Source organism: Neovison vison, chromosome 1 (genome assembly GCF_020171115.1).
Source record: "Neovison vison isolate M4711 chromosome 1, ASM_NN_V1, whole genome shotgun sequence".
In the NCBI taxonomy this organism is placed as follows: domain Eukaryota; kingdom Metazoa; phylum Chordata; class Mammalia; order Carnivora; family Mustelidae; genus Neogale; species Neogale vison.
In genome coordinates this window covers 304,451,091-304,468,183 of record NC_058091.1, presented here as the reverse complement: position 1 = coordinate 304,468,183, position 17,093 = coordinate 304,451,091, and the positions used below count along the sequence as shown (strand labels likewise).

The 17,093-nt window shown below is 40.0% G+C and overlaps 1 protein-coding gene and 1 pseudogene across 1 annotated transcript in view; one reads left to right on the top strand and one right to left on the bottom strand.

Annotated features, from left to right (window-relative positions):
- FBXL7 (F-box and leucine rich repeat protein 7) overlaps window positions 1–17,093 on the top strand; it is a 369,476-nt gene that overhangs the window by 291,678 nt on the left and 60,705 nt on the right. The gene's annotated exons all lie outside the window — the stretch shown is intronic.
- On the bottom strand, window positions 12,323–12,504 carry LOC122897178 (annotated as a pseudogene).

The window sequence follows — 17,093 nt, the reverse complement described above, 5'->3', positions numbered from 1 at the left end:
ATAAGATTCCAAGATAAAAGCATCTGACATATTGTTCTTTGAGGAAGTTTCTGTCTATGAGGGAGATAGACTTATGATAATGATCGCATATGGCAGAGTGTTTTTAGTACCAGCAATCAAAAGACTGGTTGGTTATACTAGAGACCTTTAAGATTCTTCCCAGATCAAGTGAACTAAAACGCTCTTGAAGCTCAAGGAGGATTATATGTCAAGACTAGCTGAACCTTTCCTGGAGATGGTGGCCCTTCAAGCCTAAAGGGTGAGGAAGATGTAGAGCTGGGGATGTGAGTCAGAACATTCCCAGCAGTAGGTATGTAAGAAAGAGCATGTAAGGGAGGAGAGAGGGTGCCTTCTCATGGAGGCATGCAATGTGAAATCCTGCACATTGTACATGATACAGTCTCACCTGATACTACCAACAATGCTCAGTAGTATTTGGAACAGAATCTAAGTCAGGAGGTAGCCCCAGGACACACTGACCCCACACCCACAGAGCTAGCATAGTGTTCCCCAAAGTACAATTCAAGGAACAATGGCCTCACAGGATATCAGTGTAATTCCTGGGAAGGAGACATGTGTTTGAATGGGTTTTTATATGATCAGATATCCTAGGAAACACTAAGACATTTTCCTGTCCCACAGAGAACTCATAAAAACTCTAATAGGCTACTGCGCAGGGTGAGTCCAGAAGTCTGTTTCTCAAATTGTGTTCTCTGGAACTCATTCTAGGACACATCATTCTAGTATCACACACAGGCTGCGTTATGGAGGGCAGTGAGAATACTCCCTTTGCAGAAAGTGATGTAAATTCTTAAAGGATGGTGGGGCAGGGGCTGTCAAAGAGAAGGGTGTTGGGGAGGCTGGGATGCATATAACATCTTTCATTAGGAAAGAAGATAATAAACATCTGTATACACATAGCAGCCCCATATTTTGCATGACTCATCTATTTACAAAGAGATGGTCCATCATCCTTGCTCTGCGGGTGTCCGTGGTCCTTGTTCTATCCACAACCCCTCAGAATCCCTACTCTCCTTTCCACCCTAATCCCTGGCCTTCAGGGTAAGAAAGCAGCTATCAATCTTAACATAGCCCTCCCTGCTCCAGAATTTATGGGATAAAGTCTATGTTCTAAATATTACAGGCTCTGGTTAATAGAACCTACACATCTTTCTTTTTCCTAAAGTTCCAAGCCTTTCTTGTGAATTTAAATTATTCCAGTCCTCAAGACTGTTGTCTCTGCTATGAATTTCAAAAGCCTATTTGAAGCTCCTTGGTATTACTCTTTCTCTGAGGGCAGGTCGTAGAGGAAGCTACCTGGGCAGCCTAAATAGTGCGGCAAAGGATCAGAGAAGCCGTAACCTCAGAGAATAGCAGCCTTGTCATATCATAAAATATGACTTTGTTATATCTGTTTAAAGGTTATTTTTACAAATCCTAGAAATTACATTTACTAGGGAGTAAGTCAAGCAAGAAAATCATTTGTTCCTTAATAAACATCGGTGTGTTATACCTCAGCTTAAAGATATGTATTCAAAAGTATTTGAATAATTCTCAGAAGTATAATCGAAAAACATCTTGATTTCGTGTTGAGTCAATGACCTTTCTTAATATAAGGCACTCGGATAAACTGTCATGAGAACAGCTAGTTCAATTAAAGAAGTTTTTGCAAGTGGAACAATGAAAAATAATACACTTGGATGATAAACCCTCTTATAGAAATTCTGTCAGTTTTTAACTGTAAGAAAGAAACCGAGGGTTCCTGGAGGGAAGGAGGGTGGGGGATGGGGTAACTGGGTGACGGACATTAAGGAGGGCACGTGATAGGATGAGCACTGGGTGTTATACGCAACTGATGAATTATTGAACTCTACCTCTGAAACTAATGATGTACTATATGTTGGCTAATTGAATTTAAATTTTTAAAAAAAGGAAAAAAAAATTCTCTGTCCAATGCAGAGAGGAGCCGAGCAGGAATTTATCTCAGAAGGCTTTATCCTATACATGGAATGATTGGATCAAAATCTATAGGAGTCCTTGGTGGCTTATTTATTCTTCTCTGCTGTAATAGGCCAGCTCCACTATCTCCCCTATTAATTAAATTTCAGCAAGTCTCCTTTTCTAAAGCAATGGCCACACAAGGCTAGTCTTTCCAGTCCTAATATTGACTTGCTGCCAGTTGGACCAGGTTTTGTCATTGGTGTCTACGAGGAAGAGAGACCCATATTCAAGCTCCAGGAGGTTGGTTATAACAGTGAAAAGAGATTTGTTTATCTTCCCATCCAGGTCAATAATGTCACCTTCAACTTGTCACTTTTCCTCCTTTGCATCTGCTTCTCAGTACTGTCTGAGAGGAAGTGCATAGATATGCTAAGATTTTCATGATATTATCAACTACTTTGAAATAATAATTTTCTTTCAAAATGTATATTTTGGTAACATTCTTTATAGGGAAGATCTGGTCCCTACTCTTAGAAAATAACAGTCGAGCTGTCTTGCATCAGAAATATCTGGGTGCTGTTTTCACCATTTAGGTAATTTATAAATTATAAAATGACCATCTTCAAATAAAACATTAGTATCTTATCTTCAATGTACTTATTAATCTCTCTTCAGTTTTCAAGAAGACATTTGCTAAGAGTGAAGAAAAGTTTTACAATACTGGGAAATAAGGTAAAGCGAGGTAGCATATTATTTTGATGCCAATAGGAACACTGTTTAACAAGTTCACCCAAGGATTGTATATACTTGGTAGGAAATATCACTTCATTTGACTCACAAGTATTATTGACTAAAAGCCTAGATTCTATGAAATTATTTATATTAATGTGTACATTCTTGTCCAGTCAAATGATTCCTGTCTGCAGAAAACATATCCACCCCATACAACACTGCCCAGTTGTACATCTGATAGAAATCTTGTTACAAAATTATTTTCTCTCCACCTATATAATTTCATTCTCTTTTGAATCCATCTTGCTGGTTCCCTTGAAAAAGTTAAAGAAAATGTTTTCATATGTTCATTCCGTATTTATATGAAAGTCATGTTTTTTAATTTTTAAAGTTATACTTTGGTGCAAATCGTGTATAGATTTTTGTAAAAAGATTTTTGTCTTCCATGAAAGACACATACATAAGACAGATAAAAGTATTGCTGTTCTGAATCTGGTGGACCAGAATCATGCCAGCCAACCTCACATGCATAGCTCTCTGATTCTGAATCCCGTGACCTTAACTGGCTTCTCTTTCAAGTTCAGATCATGGCTCGACACTTAGAAGCTGTGTGAACCGATCAGAATGCTCAGTCCTTCAAGACCCCCATTTACCCTAACAGTGTGTGTTTTCTAGCCTTGAGGCTGAAAGCCTGGCCTTCTGGAATTATGCAGATGGCAGAAATACTCCTTTCTCAATAAGATTTACATCATGCAAGTGATAGCTGTAAAGACCTAAGTAGGCAACAGAGAAATCAGCAAATTCATTGACTACTAATTTGCTTTTTTTTGAATTCCAAAAGTTAAATGTTAATTACATTTCAATAAGAAATATCTCTAAGTAATGGAGCAGAGCCACTCACTGTAAACTAGTTACATTTTTTAATGGTCATCGTGCTTGGTAATCAAGTCATGATTTATCAGGGATACATACCATTAGCTTCTTTCAAATGTACATAGTGGGTGACTTATGAGGCACTGGTCTGCCCTTTTAGTAAATATTCTGATATAATGCTATAATTTTTAAGGAAGCCAGCATTAACCAATCATGGCTATCACCAGCTTAAATTTGCACTCAGGAAAGAAATGAAATGGTCTGTATTTTAATTCCAATTTCTTATGTCATTTTCTACTGTATGTTTCTTGTGTAAAATGCAAGAAGGAAATATGAACAGAGCAGTCTAGTGGTTAGAACTTGGACGAGAAAACAAAATCTTATTTGGAATTCTAATAGGTACCTATTATTATGCATAATATTATAATGTATAATAGAAATACCGGAATCATGAAGACAAAAGATAAAGAGGGCACAGTGATCATTTTCAGCTTCACAATGACCCTGAAGAGTTGGGTGTTGTTTTAAAATACAGGAAATGGAGAACCAGACTAAGTGAGTGACTCAGAATCACCCAGTCCAGGATGTGGTAGGGAAGACATTTGGTGCAGGTCTGTCTGACCACAAAGCCCGTGATCGCTTATTATAACACAGGAAAACAGCACTGAATGGAGAGGCTTCATACTGCAGTGGAATCCTGTATATTACATCACAGGACGAATCATCGTCATGTGCTTTTGCTTTGTATAACAGATCCTGTCACCTTTGTCAGGACTTTTTTTCTGAAGTAGCTATAGCCTTTTGGAGTTTTTTTGGAATAATCTACTTTACAGCACTCTGGGTAATTTTATGACATGCATGTAGCTAAAGAACTCTCATGAGGACTTTGGTCACAAAAATACTTCAATTTGGACCCGAAGATATTTATTTTCTGCTAATACTTACATAGGTTTTAAGATGCCCTCACCCCACCAATAACATCAATTCCCTCATTCAGTAAATTCAATACTCTGCTGCTGGGGAGTATTGTAGGTGCTTAGGATAGCATGGTGAGCAAAATCCAGACGGTCTTTGCCCTCACGGTCCTTATCATTGCCCAGTAGTCTATCAATTTTATTCATTCATTTATTCTTTTATCAAATATTTATCGCACACTTCTTATGTGCCAGAAATTGTTTTCAGAACTTTGAGATACACCAGTGAACCGAATGAAGTTCCCGGCTCTTCTGGAGCGTGGATTCTGGCAAAGGAAGGCAGATAGCGCTCTGCAGACAGGGTAAATGAGAAACATTATATAGTACTTTGGAGATTAAAAGTGCCAAAGAGGAAAAAGAAAAAGTGAAAGAAAAGATAGATCACGTGAAGAGAGATTGATTGGGAAGACCAAGATGGGAGGCAAGCAGGTCGCAATTTTAAATAAGATGGTCTAGCTCAGCCTCCTCAGGAAGGCGACTTTTGAGCAAAGACCTGTATGAGGTGGGAGAGTGCTCCTGACTCAATGTTTTCGGTCCTTCAGGTTCCTATGTTGAAAATCCTCACCCTCGTGTTATGATATTAGGAGGGGGGCCTTTGGGAGGTGCATAGGTCACAAAGGCAGAGACAAATGAGGTAAGTGTCCTTATAAAAGGGAACCCAGATAACACTTTCTTTCATGTGAGGTTATGGTAAGGAGATAGCCATCTTCTCAGGAAGGGAACCAAGAAGTGATCCCTTGCCAGACACTGAATCTACCAGTGCCTTGGTCTTAGACTTTCAGCTTCCAGAACTGTGGGAAATAAATTTCTGTTGTTTATAAGTCACTCATTCTCTGTTATTCTGTTATGGAAGCCCTGAGGGACTAAGGGAAAGAGGCATGTAGACATTTTTGATGAGTACATCCCAACAAAGGCAGCAGATAGCCCAAAGCTTCTAAGTAGAAGAATGTCCAGTGTTTCCCAAGCCCAGTGAGGAGCAGTGCACTAGAATGAAATAGGAAAGAGGAAGAATAGTGAGATGTTGGTTTGAGAGATAGTGAGAGTCTCTGACCGTGTGATATGCTATCCCCCCACTGAGCCCAAGGCACCCCGCAAGCTGTGGGACAGAGAGTGAGGGAACCTGGCCTGTGTCAGCTTCCAGCCTCCTGTCAACCAGGACCGTCCCCACTATATGCTGTCATGGAACCTACAAGGGGATCCTCATCAGGAGAACGGGGATAAATGAGCTGTCAACTCTATGTTCATCCTTTGTCCAGGCAGGACCACGCCCGCCCCCCTTGGACATTTTGTGAGCTCTTGGTATCTTCCACTACTTCACTTGGAAAAAAGCTCTGAGGCATCCAGACTTTGCAGGTTTAGATCTCTCCTTCTGTCTAGCAGACAAATACCCAGAGTTTTGTAAAATCACTTAGTCTAAAGCTGAAACATTACAACACTCCTTCATCTAGGACACTAAGATGTTCGACGCTTTGGTGACCTGTTGTCTTAGTCAATTCAGGCTGACTATGGAATAATACACATTCCACTGACTGGGCAGCTTTTAAACACTAAGAGTTAATTCTCAGAGTTCTCGTGGCTGGGAGTTCAAGATCAAGGCACCAGCAAATTCAGTGTCTGGTCAGAGCCTGCCTCCTGGTTCTTAGGTGGTTATCTTCTTTCTGTAACATCCCGTGGAGGAAAGAGTGAGGGAGCTCTCCAGGGCTTCTCTTAGAAGGGCACCAGTCCCATTCACCAAGGCTCCACCATCAGGAGCTCATCACTTCCCAAAGGCTAATCCCTCTTAAAACCTTCACATTGGGGAAGAGATTTCAATTGGTGAATCATGATGGGGTTGGGGAGGGACACAAACATTCACCCTATACTATAAATCTAGAGCACTTACCCAGCTTGGACTGAAGCCATCATAACATTCAAATTAAAAATTCAACACGAATTGAAATACCATAAACAATATTATTTTATGAAATTATAAGCAACTACTGTTAAGAATACTTAAAAGTTGTTTTTTTTTATTATTATTATAGAAAGAACCCTTTCAAAAGCAACAAACGCTCAAGTTATCTTTAACTGCATACATTGGATAAAATTAAAAGTAACACATGTTTTTTTCAAAGTTCGCAGAAGAAATCCTAGGACATTTTGAAGGACCTGAGATATACAGTTTCGCCCATATATAGCCAGCATACCATCAACGGGGACAACAACCATAAATATGCTTTATTTAACTTCCAAACAGCTAATCAGAGACTACACTTAAGTTTAGTGAAGATAAACTTGTTTGAACAAGATGTTTATGTTTGGTTACAATTGACATTTAAGAGAAGCATGCTTAAGATTGAATCCAGTAAAAGGAAATTGAGCCAAACTGGAGATAGAGCTGATTGAGACGACCCTCTGCAGATAAGCCATTACCTAATCACTGTTCAGTAAGTATTATTATTGTGATTAGTGTTAAGATATCATGAGAGCTAAGGATGGCTAGAAGTCAAGTCAGGCAAAGACCCAGAACCGAATGCATCCTCCTTGAAACTGACTTGGTGGGAAGTCGGGGATCCAAGGTCGGCATCTCACAGCTGCCGTTCTCAAGGCTGTGGGTTCCTGGATACAGACTGTCCTTGGTGGCTTTTTATGATGCTCTTGGATCAGAGTAGTTTTGGGTTGTTTTTTTTTGGGGGGGGTGGTTTGGAGATTTTGGGAACTTAATCACTTGGCACAAAGACGAAAAAGGATAAATGAATAATAGATAAGTGACTTTTGTTTGGGAATACAAGGGAGATGCTCATTCCTCTTGACATTTCCAAGGTGCACAATGGAATTGTGTCATTAGGCCATGAAGAAAAACAGCTGTTCAGTCCTTTAGTCCAGTGTGTTGGAGTAGGGGAGAGGCTTGTGGGTGGGCTTGCCCCTGCTGTGGCTGTGGCTCGTCCTCACATAGAATCAGACAAGCACACCATGAATGGGAACCATTCTCAATGCTGAATTTTAAAAACCTGCAAGGATTTGCATTCCCAGCTCAGTGCCTATCTCTTCTACATTTGGCTCTGCTAACTATACCCCTTGCTTGCAATCCTTTTTACTCTTGGTTTTGGAGGGTATTCCTGGAATCTAGACCATCTTCCTGTACGGACATCTCTTCTCACCTGACAGTGCATTTGAAACGCTAGTCATCCTTGGAGGGTCTTTGCCAACCCCCTGTCTTTTTTCCCCAGTACACTTTCTAGTACAGACTTTATAGGACTTAAAAACCGTGTGGAATATCGTTACCTTTAACCTGGATTTTCTTCCCTAAAATCTATAGATAGAGATAGGTTTATCAATGGGTGTATTGAAAACAGTGACTATTACTAAAAAACCATAATTACAAATTTATTTTTGTCCATTTGTTTTTGAAACATATAGAGCTAGTGGGCCATATTTTGCCTTTTATGAACTGCTTATCAGGACTTCCTAAGATTCTTCTCCTTTCTTTGTTTTTCCTTTGCTGTGATTTTTCTCATTCTTTAAAAACTCTGGTTTTCTCAGAGAATTTTGCTGCTCAAGGGCTCTTCATGCCTTGCTGGACACTCCCCTTTTCTCTGCTATGACCTTCCTCCCTCATATACTTTACCCATTTTTCTACCAGGTTTTCTGTATTTTCATTGTCTCCTCATGTCCTGGCGAACTCAGATTTCAGGAGCTATCTTAGAATGAGTAGAAAGTGTTTAAAATCTCTCCTGATTAAAAACAAAGCATTTTTGTAAATTACCCTCACTAGAGATTGCCAGATGCCAATCTTCTTTTTGGGGGAAGGTGATCTGAAAATCCAGAAGAATCAAGCATCAAAGGTATTTTTGTGTGGCTGATGTTAACTCATGATTTCTCAAAAATGGTTTTTTGGGGGGTTTCTATCCCTTAAATTATGCTACAAAAAAAACCCCACAAAACTGATTCCATTTTTAAATAATTTTGAGAAATTCTGCATATAATTTTGCATGGCAATTTCTGAGATACGTAGAGATCTGAAGCCCAGGAGAGCTCTTGCCTTCATTTTTGTTTCCAAGCTCGATATACAACAGATCCTTTCTTGAATGACATCTATTGTTATATTAGCATCTCCAGGAACTGGTGCTCTCTAGAAGCCCCATCCAGCCGTACTGAAATCAGCAGAATTGGCTAAGTGGGGGTGGAGATGGGGTCTGTTGGAAAGGATACGGCTTCTGGAGTGGAACAGACAATGCGGGTTGACTAGTGTTTCTTTTTAAATGATTTGTGGCAAATGTGTTGTATAGTAATGATTTAATCGTAATAAAAAATGCATTTTATGAACTAGTGTTTTTAGTGGAACAAGTAAGGAAACGACCATTAGCTTTTTCAAGTTCTACCAGACTTTATGACCTATGATTAGAAAAGAAAAAAGACGCTATGGAAGGACCTCTATGGATAAAATGTTATGTTTTGAAACATCCTTAGTATCAACCTTATTTTTATAGGTGATTCTTCATATAATTTTCAGGTAACATCTTTTAGCTCACTTTCCTCGAATTTCCTACATATGTCTAGTGCAAAGAAATGTGTTTTCTAATATCAAAAAGATAATCCATGGAAGCTTTTGCTTCTGTTAAGAAGTCTATCCCCCTCTTCTTCTGAAAAACATAATTTAAAATAAATGCCTTTATTTTTCTCTGTCCCTATTGCTCTCATTTTTCTTTGTAATACTTTTGATACACACGTGTGTGTTTGTTGGTTTTATTGTCCGTCTTTCTCTCTTAGGGTGAAAGTTACCTGCGGTCTTTCCTCTTTCCTTCCCCGGCTGTGTCCTTCTCACATAGTAGGAATTCAGAAGATATTTAAATGAATAAAAGAGTATGAACTTTCTTCCCATGTGGTTGATTTGTATAGCATTAAAAATATGATTAAAAATCCCATACTCTAAGCATGCAAAGAACAACAGTGTTGAGAAGATAGATAAGTATCTATAAATCCCTCCCCTCAAATGCCTAAATCTGAGGAAGGGAAGCTTAAAAAAGAGGATTGTAAGCATCTCTAGAATTTCTGTTGATTCCAGCGGGTTGCAAATTGCTGAATAATCATTGTGGTTTTATTGTCTTTTCTGTCTAAGTTTTAAAATCTTAAAGCTAATTTACATCTCAAAGAGATGTCAGATGCGTAATCTTTAAAAAAGGATCTATGCACAGTGACAGCAAAGATATGTAGACTTTCCAAAGATTAGGCTTAAAAGACAGTAACTACTGTTCTGGAGAAATGCCATTTGTTTAAAAAAAAAATTTTTTTTTATAGGAAAAAGTCTTCCTTCCTTTGATGGCTCTGTCCTTGCCAGCCCTGCCCAAAGACACTCCTGGCAACCGTGGCCATTCAGCCATGGACGGGGACAGCCTGAGAAGGGGGGCGACTTGGAGTTCTGCTTTAACAGGAAAGAGAAAGCAATTGCTGGTAGAAGCTTTAATTACATACAGATTGGCCTTTTCTTTTGCTTCAATCCTTTCCGTTCCCATGCCAGGGAAAAGGAAATATTACCTTCACGGCTCACACTGGAGGTCTGCTTCTATTTAGCTGCAGCTGCCCAAGCAAATCTTGCCTTCTTTCTAGAGCAACTGCTCCTGAAGTGGACTGAGAGGCCCTAAGGTGGCTCTAGATAAGGGCGGGAACATTTCTGCTCCTGTCCCTGTTTGAGGGATTTCCTGGCCTCCCCATGGAGCCCTGAGAGAAAGCCTGGAGCCAGGTCGGGGTGGGAGACCAGGCCTTGCCTCCCTCGTGCTGGAGGATGAGGCAGAGAGCAGAATATGCAGTAGGATTGGGGTGAATGGAAGCAAATGATCAGGGCTCAGGAAGAAGACCAGTGCCTCAGCCTCCCCACCCTCTACAGCATCCCTCAGGCCCCAGGGGAGGAGGCAGTGGGGATGAGAGAAAACCAGACACTGGGAAAGGGTGTGTACTGGAGGCCACAGGGAGAAGGGCCAGAGCAGGTGTGTGTGCTGCAGAAGGGACCAGGGCTTTGGCATTGGCAGAGATAAACGGCATTATTTCTGACACAAGGGATAAAGTGTGGTCACCCACAGAACCTCCCCTGCTCAAAACACAAACAAACAAAAAATCCAAACAACAACAACAACCCTTCAGAAATAAGTAGGAGTCATGAATATAAGACAATCCAAATGGTTAGGGGCCCCTGTAGGAAAATGTCTTTCCCCTTAAGCCTCAGGATCTGTCTTGTTTCCTCCTTCCCTCAGGGAGGACACAGCTGACCTCCAGCTCAGCCCCCAGCCTTTCCTGTGTGCTGTGCTCCCAGATGCAAAGGCGATGGCCTGGCTGGGCCACTTCTTAGCTCCTCTCCTATGCAGTTTGGTACCTAATTCTCCTGATTGCTCTGAGTCAACCACTATGTGAAAATAGACCCTTCAAAGAAGTGCATTCTTTCAACTTGAGGGAAATGACTTCCTTTTTGTTCTTAGCAAGTATTTCTGATGAAGTGAATTCACCGAGGGCTTCTAATTAGCTTTTCTGTACATACCAGCCTTGTCCAGTATGGGGGTGCACATAGGATGTTCTCATTTGCGAGTGATGGTGTAGAATCAGTACTTGGACCGGACTATGAGCACCTTGATGGTCGTTCCACTTTCCCCTCTCCCCAGCCCTCTGACCACAAGCCCAGTGGCAGACTCACTGAGACCCAGTTACTTCCTCTTGCCAACTGGGAAAATTATGACTAACTCACCTGGTGTTTAAAAAAAAAAATGGAAAAAAGCTCTTGTTAAATGAATATCCATGCCTCAAATATAAAATAGGATTAGCAGTATTCTATTACTAAAATCCAATAAAATGTGGCATTTCATACTGAAGGTAGATTAAACATCATTATATCATTACTCATCTTCTTGTTTTTTGTTTTTTTTTTTAAGATTTTATTTATTTGCTTAAGAGACAGAGAGAGAGAGCAGAGGGAGGGGCAGAGGGAGAGAGAGAATCCCAAGCAGACTCTGCTGATCATGGAGCCTGATGCAGGGCTTGATCTCAGAACGCTGAGATCATGACCTGAGCTAAAAGCAAGAGTTGGACACTGAGCTGAGTGAGCCACCCGTGTGCCCCTCATTACTCATCTTCTTTTCAAATATAAAATCAAAGATCATTTACTGCAAAGTTAAAAGAAAGAATATGGAAGTGAATAAAATAAAAAGCCACAGCTCACTGTCTAATTCAGTTCTCCAGATGGATCCACTATGTTGTGGATCCATGTGGATATATCTTGAAGTGTGTCATTCCGGACATTTTTCTAAAAATAATTATTCAAATAAGCAAAACAAACTTTTTATCAAGCATGGGATCACAATTACAGATCTTACAACTTGCCTACTAATTGAAACATTAAAGTCCTCCTTCTCTCCATTTCCTTATCTTCTAAATCGACCTCATTTTTCTAATGTTTTCAGAGTATCCCATCACAAGAATATACATCAATTTATTTGGCAAGTTGATGAACAAAATTTTTCCACTCTTATACATTTGTTCTAAAAACTTCTCCTTAACTAAAAAGAGAGAGAACATGTTTAAAGGCCAAAAGAGAGAGAAATGATTTTAACACATAAAAACAGAAGTTTTTTTTTTCCATAATATAGAAATAGCTCTTAGAAATCAATATGAAAAAATAAGGAACAGCCCAACTTAAAAAGGAACAAAGGAAAAATGTTATGAAAAAGATAATTCTTAAAAGATGTGTGAAATTATGCTCAATCTTTTCTTCAAAAGAAATAGAAATTAAAAGTGTAACAAAATGCTTCTCTCCTACCAAACTGGGGAAGAAATGAAAGGACTAGTCATCTTGAATATTTATTAAAATGTGAGGAAATAGCACATTCATATGCTGGTGGACTGGTAATTGTCTCAAACTTTAACAGAAAATTTTGGCAATACGGATCCAAATTTTTTCAATTAGCAATAATCGCGCCTCGGATAAACTTCATTGGCTACAATACTGCCACTGCGCAAAGCTCGGATCCAAATTTTTTAAGTAAATATTCTAGTAAAGGGTGCAAGGCAGGATTCTAAGATGGTCTAAAAGATTCTTGCCCTCTGCATACAAGCTCTGCACTATTCCATCACTTAAGTGTGAACAGGACCTACGTATTTGATGACATCTCACTCACTTGATTAAGTTACACTATATAGCAAAGGTGAAGACATTTTGCAGATGTAATTAAACACCCAAATCAGTTCATTTTTATTTCATTGAAAGGGAGATTATTCTGGGTGGGCCTGACCTAATTAGGTGAAAACCCTTAAAGGAGAGACTGGGGCTTTCCTAAAGAGATTCTCTGCTGGCCTTGATAAAGTAAACTGCCATTATGTTGAGCAGGGAGTCATATGACAAGGAACTGCAGGCAATGTCTAAAGCTGGGCAACCAGCAAGTGGGCAGCCATCAAGAAAACAGGTACCTTCGTCCTGCCACCAACACTTTCCAACAATGATGTCAATTTGAAAAAGAATCCTGAGCTTTAGAAAGGACACAGCCCAGCCAACACTTTGATTGCAACCTAGGGAGGTCCTGAATGGAAGATCCAGCCAAGACTCCCATCTCACAAAAACTGTGAAATCATGATTGATGGTGTTTAAAGCCACTAAGTTAGTGATTGTTACACAGCAGTAGGTGACTGATACACCCCACAATTGCACTTCTAGGAATTTAACTGACAAAAATCCTCTGTCAAGTCTACAGTTTATCACGTACAGTTATGTGCCTTGAAAATGGTTTCGGATAATCTGCTCTTTTGGTGACAATTTCCAAGGCTCTTCCAGCTCTTGATGTCATCAGGGCCCCCTCAATAACTACTTTTTCCAGTCTTACAGGAAGTTCAATATGGCAGGAACAACACTTCAAAACTAAGATGGTTTTGTGTGTGTGCCTGCATGCATGTTTTAATAGAATTGTTGAGCTCAGGCAGAACTTGAAGTTAAATGTCAAGCTTTCTACTACAACAAAGTAACTGCAGGATTTTTATTGTGGCTGAGAGCTCAAATTTTGTTTCATGAAGAAGGAGGAGCCCCTGTTGCTCCTCCAGAAACTCGGGGTGAGGGAGGGGTTTCATTGTTACTTCAAACAGTATTTTTCGGGAGCACTGAATCCTTGGCTATTTAAAAAGAAACAAAGCCAGGGGTTAATGTGTTCAAATGCTGTTGCCTGAAATTATTCTACCTTCTGGAAGAGTAAACCCAAGATGGCAGCTGCCATGATTCCATAGGTGTTTGGGGGGTGTTCTTAAAACTGAATGTATAAATGATTGTGCTAGTAATGTGCAGTTTAATGAACTCCACTGTGCATGGCCTACGGAAGTGATTCTTCCATGTATTAAAAACTCTTCCTAGCTTTGGCCAACTCCTAAATTTTATCCTTTGGTCTGTGATTTAAGTATTTGCAAAAAGCCACCTAACTGTATGATGAATGCAGTGTGTGATTCCTCTCTTGACATGCCTGTTAAAATGTAACATCCATTTTTCTTTTTTTTCTTTGTGTCTAAAAGAGACATTCTAATAGAAGGTTAATAAACATTTGGCAAATAAATGAATAGATGAATGAATAAATCAGAAGAACGAAATCGCTACTAATTCAAGATACAAACTTTTTTACGTGTTACTTTTGTCTTTCATCTCTTGAAATGAAATTATTGATAGTGTTCTGACAGCTTATCTGGGTTTAATTTACCTGTAAAAACATGAAGCCCATGGCTGTCTTCATGCTTCTGCCTTACTTATTCTCAAAACTTCCTAGGTCTTAATTCATCTAATGCTTCTATGAGTGAGGTACTCTTTTTTTTTTTTTTTCCCAATTTATTTATTTTCAGAAAAACAGTATTCATTATTTTTTCACCACACCCAGTGCTCCATGCAAGCCGTGCCCTCTATAATACCCACCACCTGGCACCCCAACCTCCCACCCCCCCCCGCCACTTCAAACCCCTCAGACTGTTTTTCAGAGTCCATAGTCTCCCATGGTTCACCTCCCCTTCCAATTTACCCAAATTCCCTACTACTCTCTAATGCCCCTTGTCCTCCATGCTATTGGTTATGCTGTCTCAGTGACACAGTTGAGAAAACTGAGGTCTGCGGGGGTGGGGGGGATCGGTCAGTCTACCTGACATGCCAGGTAGGCAGAGTGGAGTGAGGGTTTGAAGCCCAGCAGTCTGGCTCCAGGAGTGGCCTCTGTAAGTGCTCGTGATTCTACCAGTGGACATTAGAGCTTAGGTAACCCAGATGTCCATTCACCATAACAACCTGGAAAAGCATGATTACCCATGAAGGCTCTTATCCAACTTTAAGTTAAATTTGCCATGAATACTTCTGAATGTGGAAAAATGTGATATAAAGGTGAGGGGAGGCAGAAAAGCTTGTGGAATGAGGGCAGGCAAAATAGCCCTGATTAAGAAAGTATTTGAAACCTTTGAACTGATCCATTCAAGGGAGAATCGCAGAAGTTATTCTGTGTGGAAAAGCAATAATTTTGAAAAGAAATTGTGCAATATTCTTCACCTGCTGGGACCACAGCCTCTGTAGAGAAAGCGAATGTCTTTGAAAGGGCTCCCAGATCAGGCAAATCAGTGCCGGATCATAGGGGAGGGATCGGTCCCAGGGAGACATTTACACAGCCGTATGGACTGAAATTATGTCGTCGTCTCCCGAATGACAGGTAGGAGGGCCTCTTAAAGCTTAGGGATTGGTTAGAGTTATTAGTATCATGATGAAGAATTATAGCTTTTTTATAGAACATACATGCTGGGCATTATAGCAAGTGCTGCCAAGAATTATCTCATTTAATTCTCTGTCCCAACCTTCCCTGCCCAATCGACTGGGGATAGCAGCCTTGCACTGTCAGATGCCCTGACAATGTTCAGATATCTCGGCTGTGATTTAAAATCTGAAGGTCACTATTTGTTCCTTACCTTTACCTACCATTTCCCCTCCAGAGAGAGCTCATCCACAAAGTGAAATAAAGAGATGGACTTCCCCCATAACAATCTATGCCCTTGATCTGGGTTTTCCTGAATCCTTTTTTTTTTTTTTTTAATCCTGAAGGAGTACATACACACTGGCTTTTCCTTTTGGATGCATACTGTTCTGCGCTCCCTGCCTCTCTTATCTTTGTGTAGGATTTCGCCATTTCCCAGGGCACAGGAGCACCTACTAACGTCTGTCCTCTTGAAGCTGCTCAGCCTCTTTCCAACAGGGCTCTGTGCGAGGGCTCTTTCTTTATTCCTTGGGAAAACACAGCTCTTAGAGGCAACTTTGCCTGATAGAGAACATTGCTTGGGAGCTATTTTATGTTTAATCAGCAAGGATACACACACCCGGCCATTTCCTGGAGAATATGTTGCCAGGTCAGCTCACAATCCACTCTGCTTTTTTTTTTTTTTGGCACTCCCTGTCTTTTGGAGAGTCTTACCACTGTTCAGAGAATTTTTCAACAGTCAAGTACTTTCTGTCTGAAAATGAGGCATAAATGCCCTCTTTTCCTGTTTTAAGCTGAATGCAAAAGGAAGTCCAACTGGTGAACAGACTTTCTCTTAGAATCACTCACAATGTAGCACATGCTTCGAGTCACTGCAGAACGTAACCGTAGGAATGCAGACTATTAGGAACTTGTCCTTTCCCTGTTCTCCAAGAGGCTAGAACTCGTTTTATCCACAACAGAAATCTATTAGAATTAATGAAATAATAGATCTTTCCAATGATTTAATATATGCTGTGCAGCATGGGGACACTTTTCCCCCCTTTTTATGTCTGAGAGTGAGACTCGCCATGAGTCTCTTAGCATACAGTAATGCTCAAGGCTAAATTTATATGAATTGAGTAAATATTATTTGCCATATATCTCATTCAATACTTCCAATTTGTCCTTAATAGTTTCTAATGATCAGGTAATTAATGTGGTTTGGGGGAGCTAAGGATGTATAAGGATAAATGCAAGATTGCCCTATTCTTGGAAATAAATAGCAAAATGGAAAACTTGAGTCCACAAACCACAAGAAAAATGCCTAAATAATCTAAGAAACCAGCAATTTTTCCTACATTAGGCTACCCAGTGACCTTCCTCTAAGGCAGGTTCTAAATTCACAAAAAGACCTATAACCAATTGACTTTTCATTAGTGAAGGATATGTCTAAAATATAATAGGGAGGTATTGAGAATACAAAGCACTAAGCACAAAGAGCCCATTCTCTCTGTGCTTGCCGCACTCAGCTCATCAAGGTCACAGCTGGCCGGGTCCTTGAGTGTGTATGGAGATGGTGAAAAGTCCATCAGCCCATGTTAGAAAGTAGTTTGCTTAGCACTATCCTTGCAGACTTTGGAATAGCTCTCCGACATTGGACTGGTTACAGCTGAAAAGAGAAAAAGATTCTAATCATACATAATAAAGATTTCCATTTGTGAGCTCAACTATTGGGTCTGTCATCTTTCATCAGTAGAAACATGGAGGAAATCAAATACTTTGTTTTTGTTTTAACCACCCAGAGAAGGAAGAGAGCAGTGTGTGGGAAATCAATATATCTTACTGACTCCGACAACCCCTCCCTCTGGAGTGTATAAAT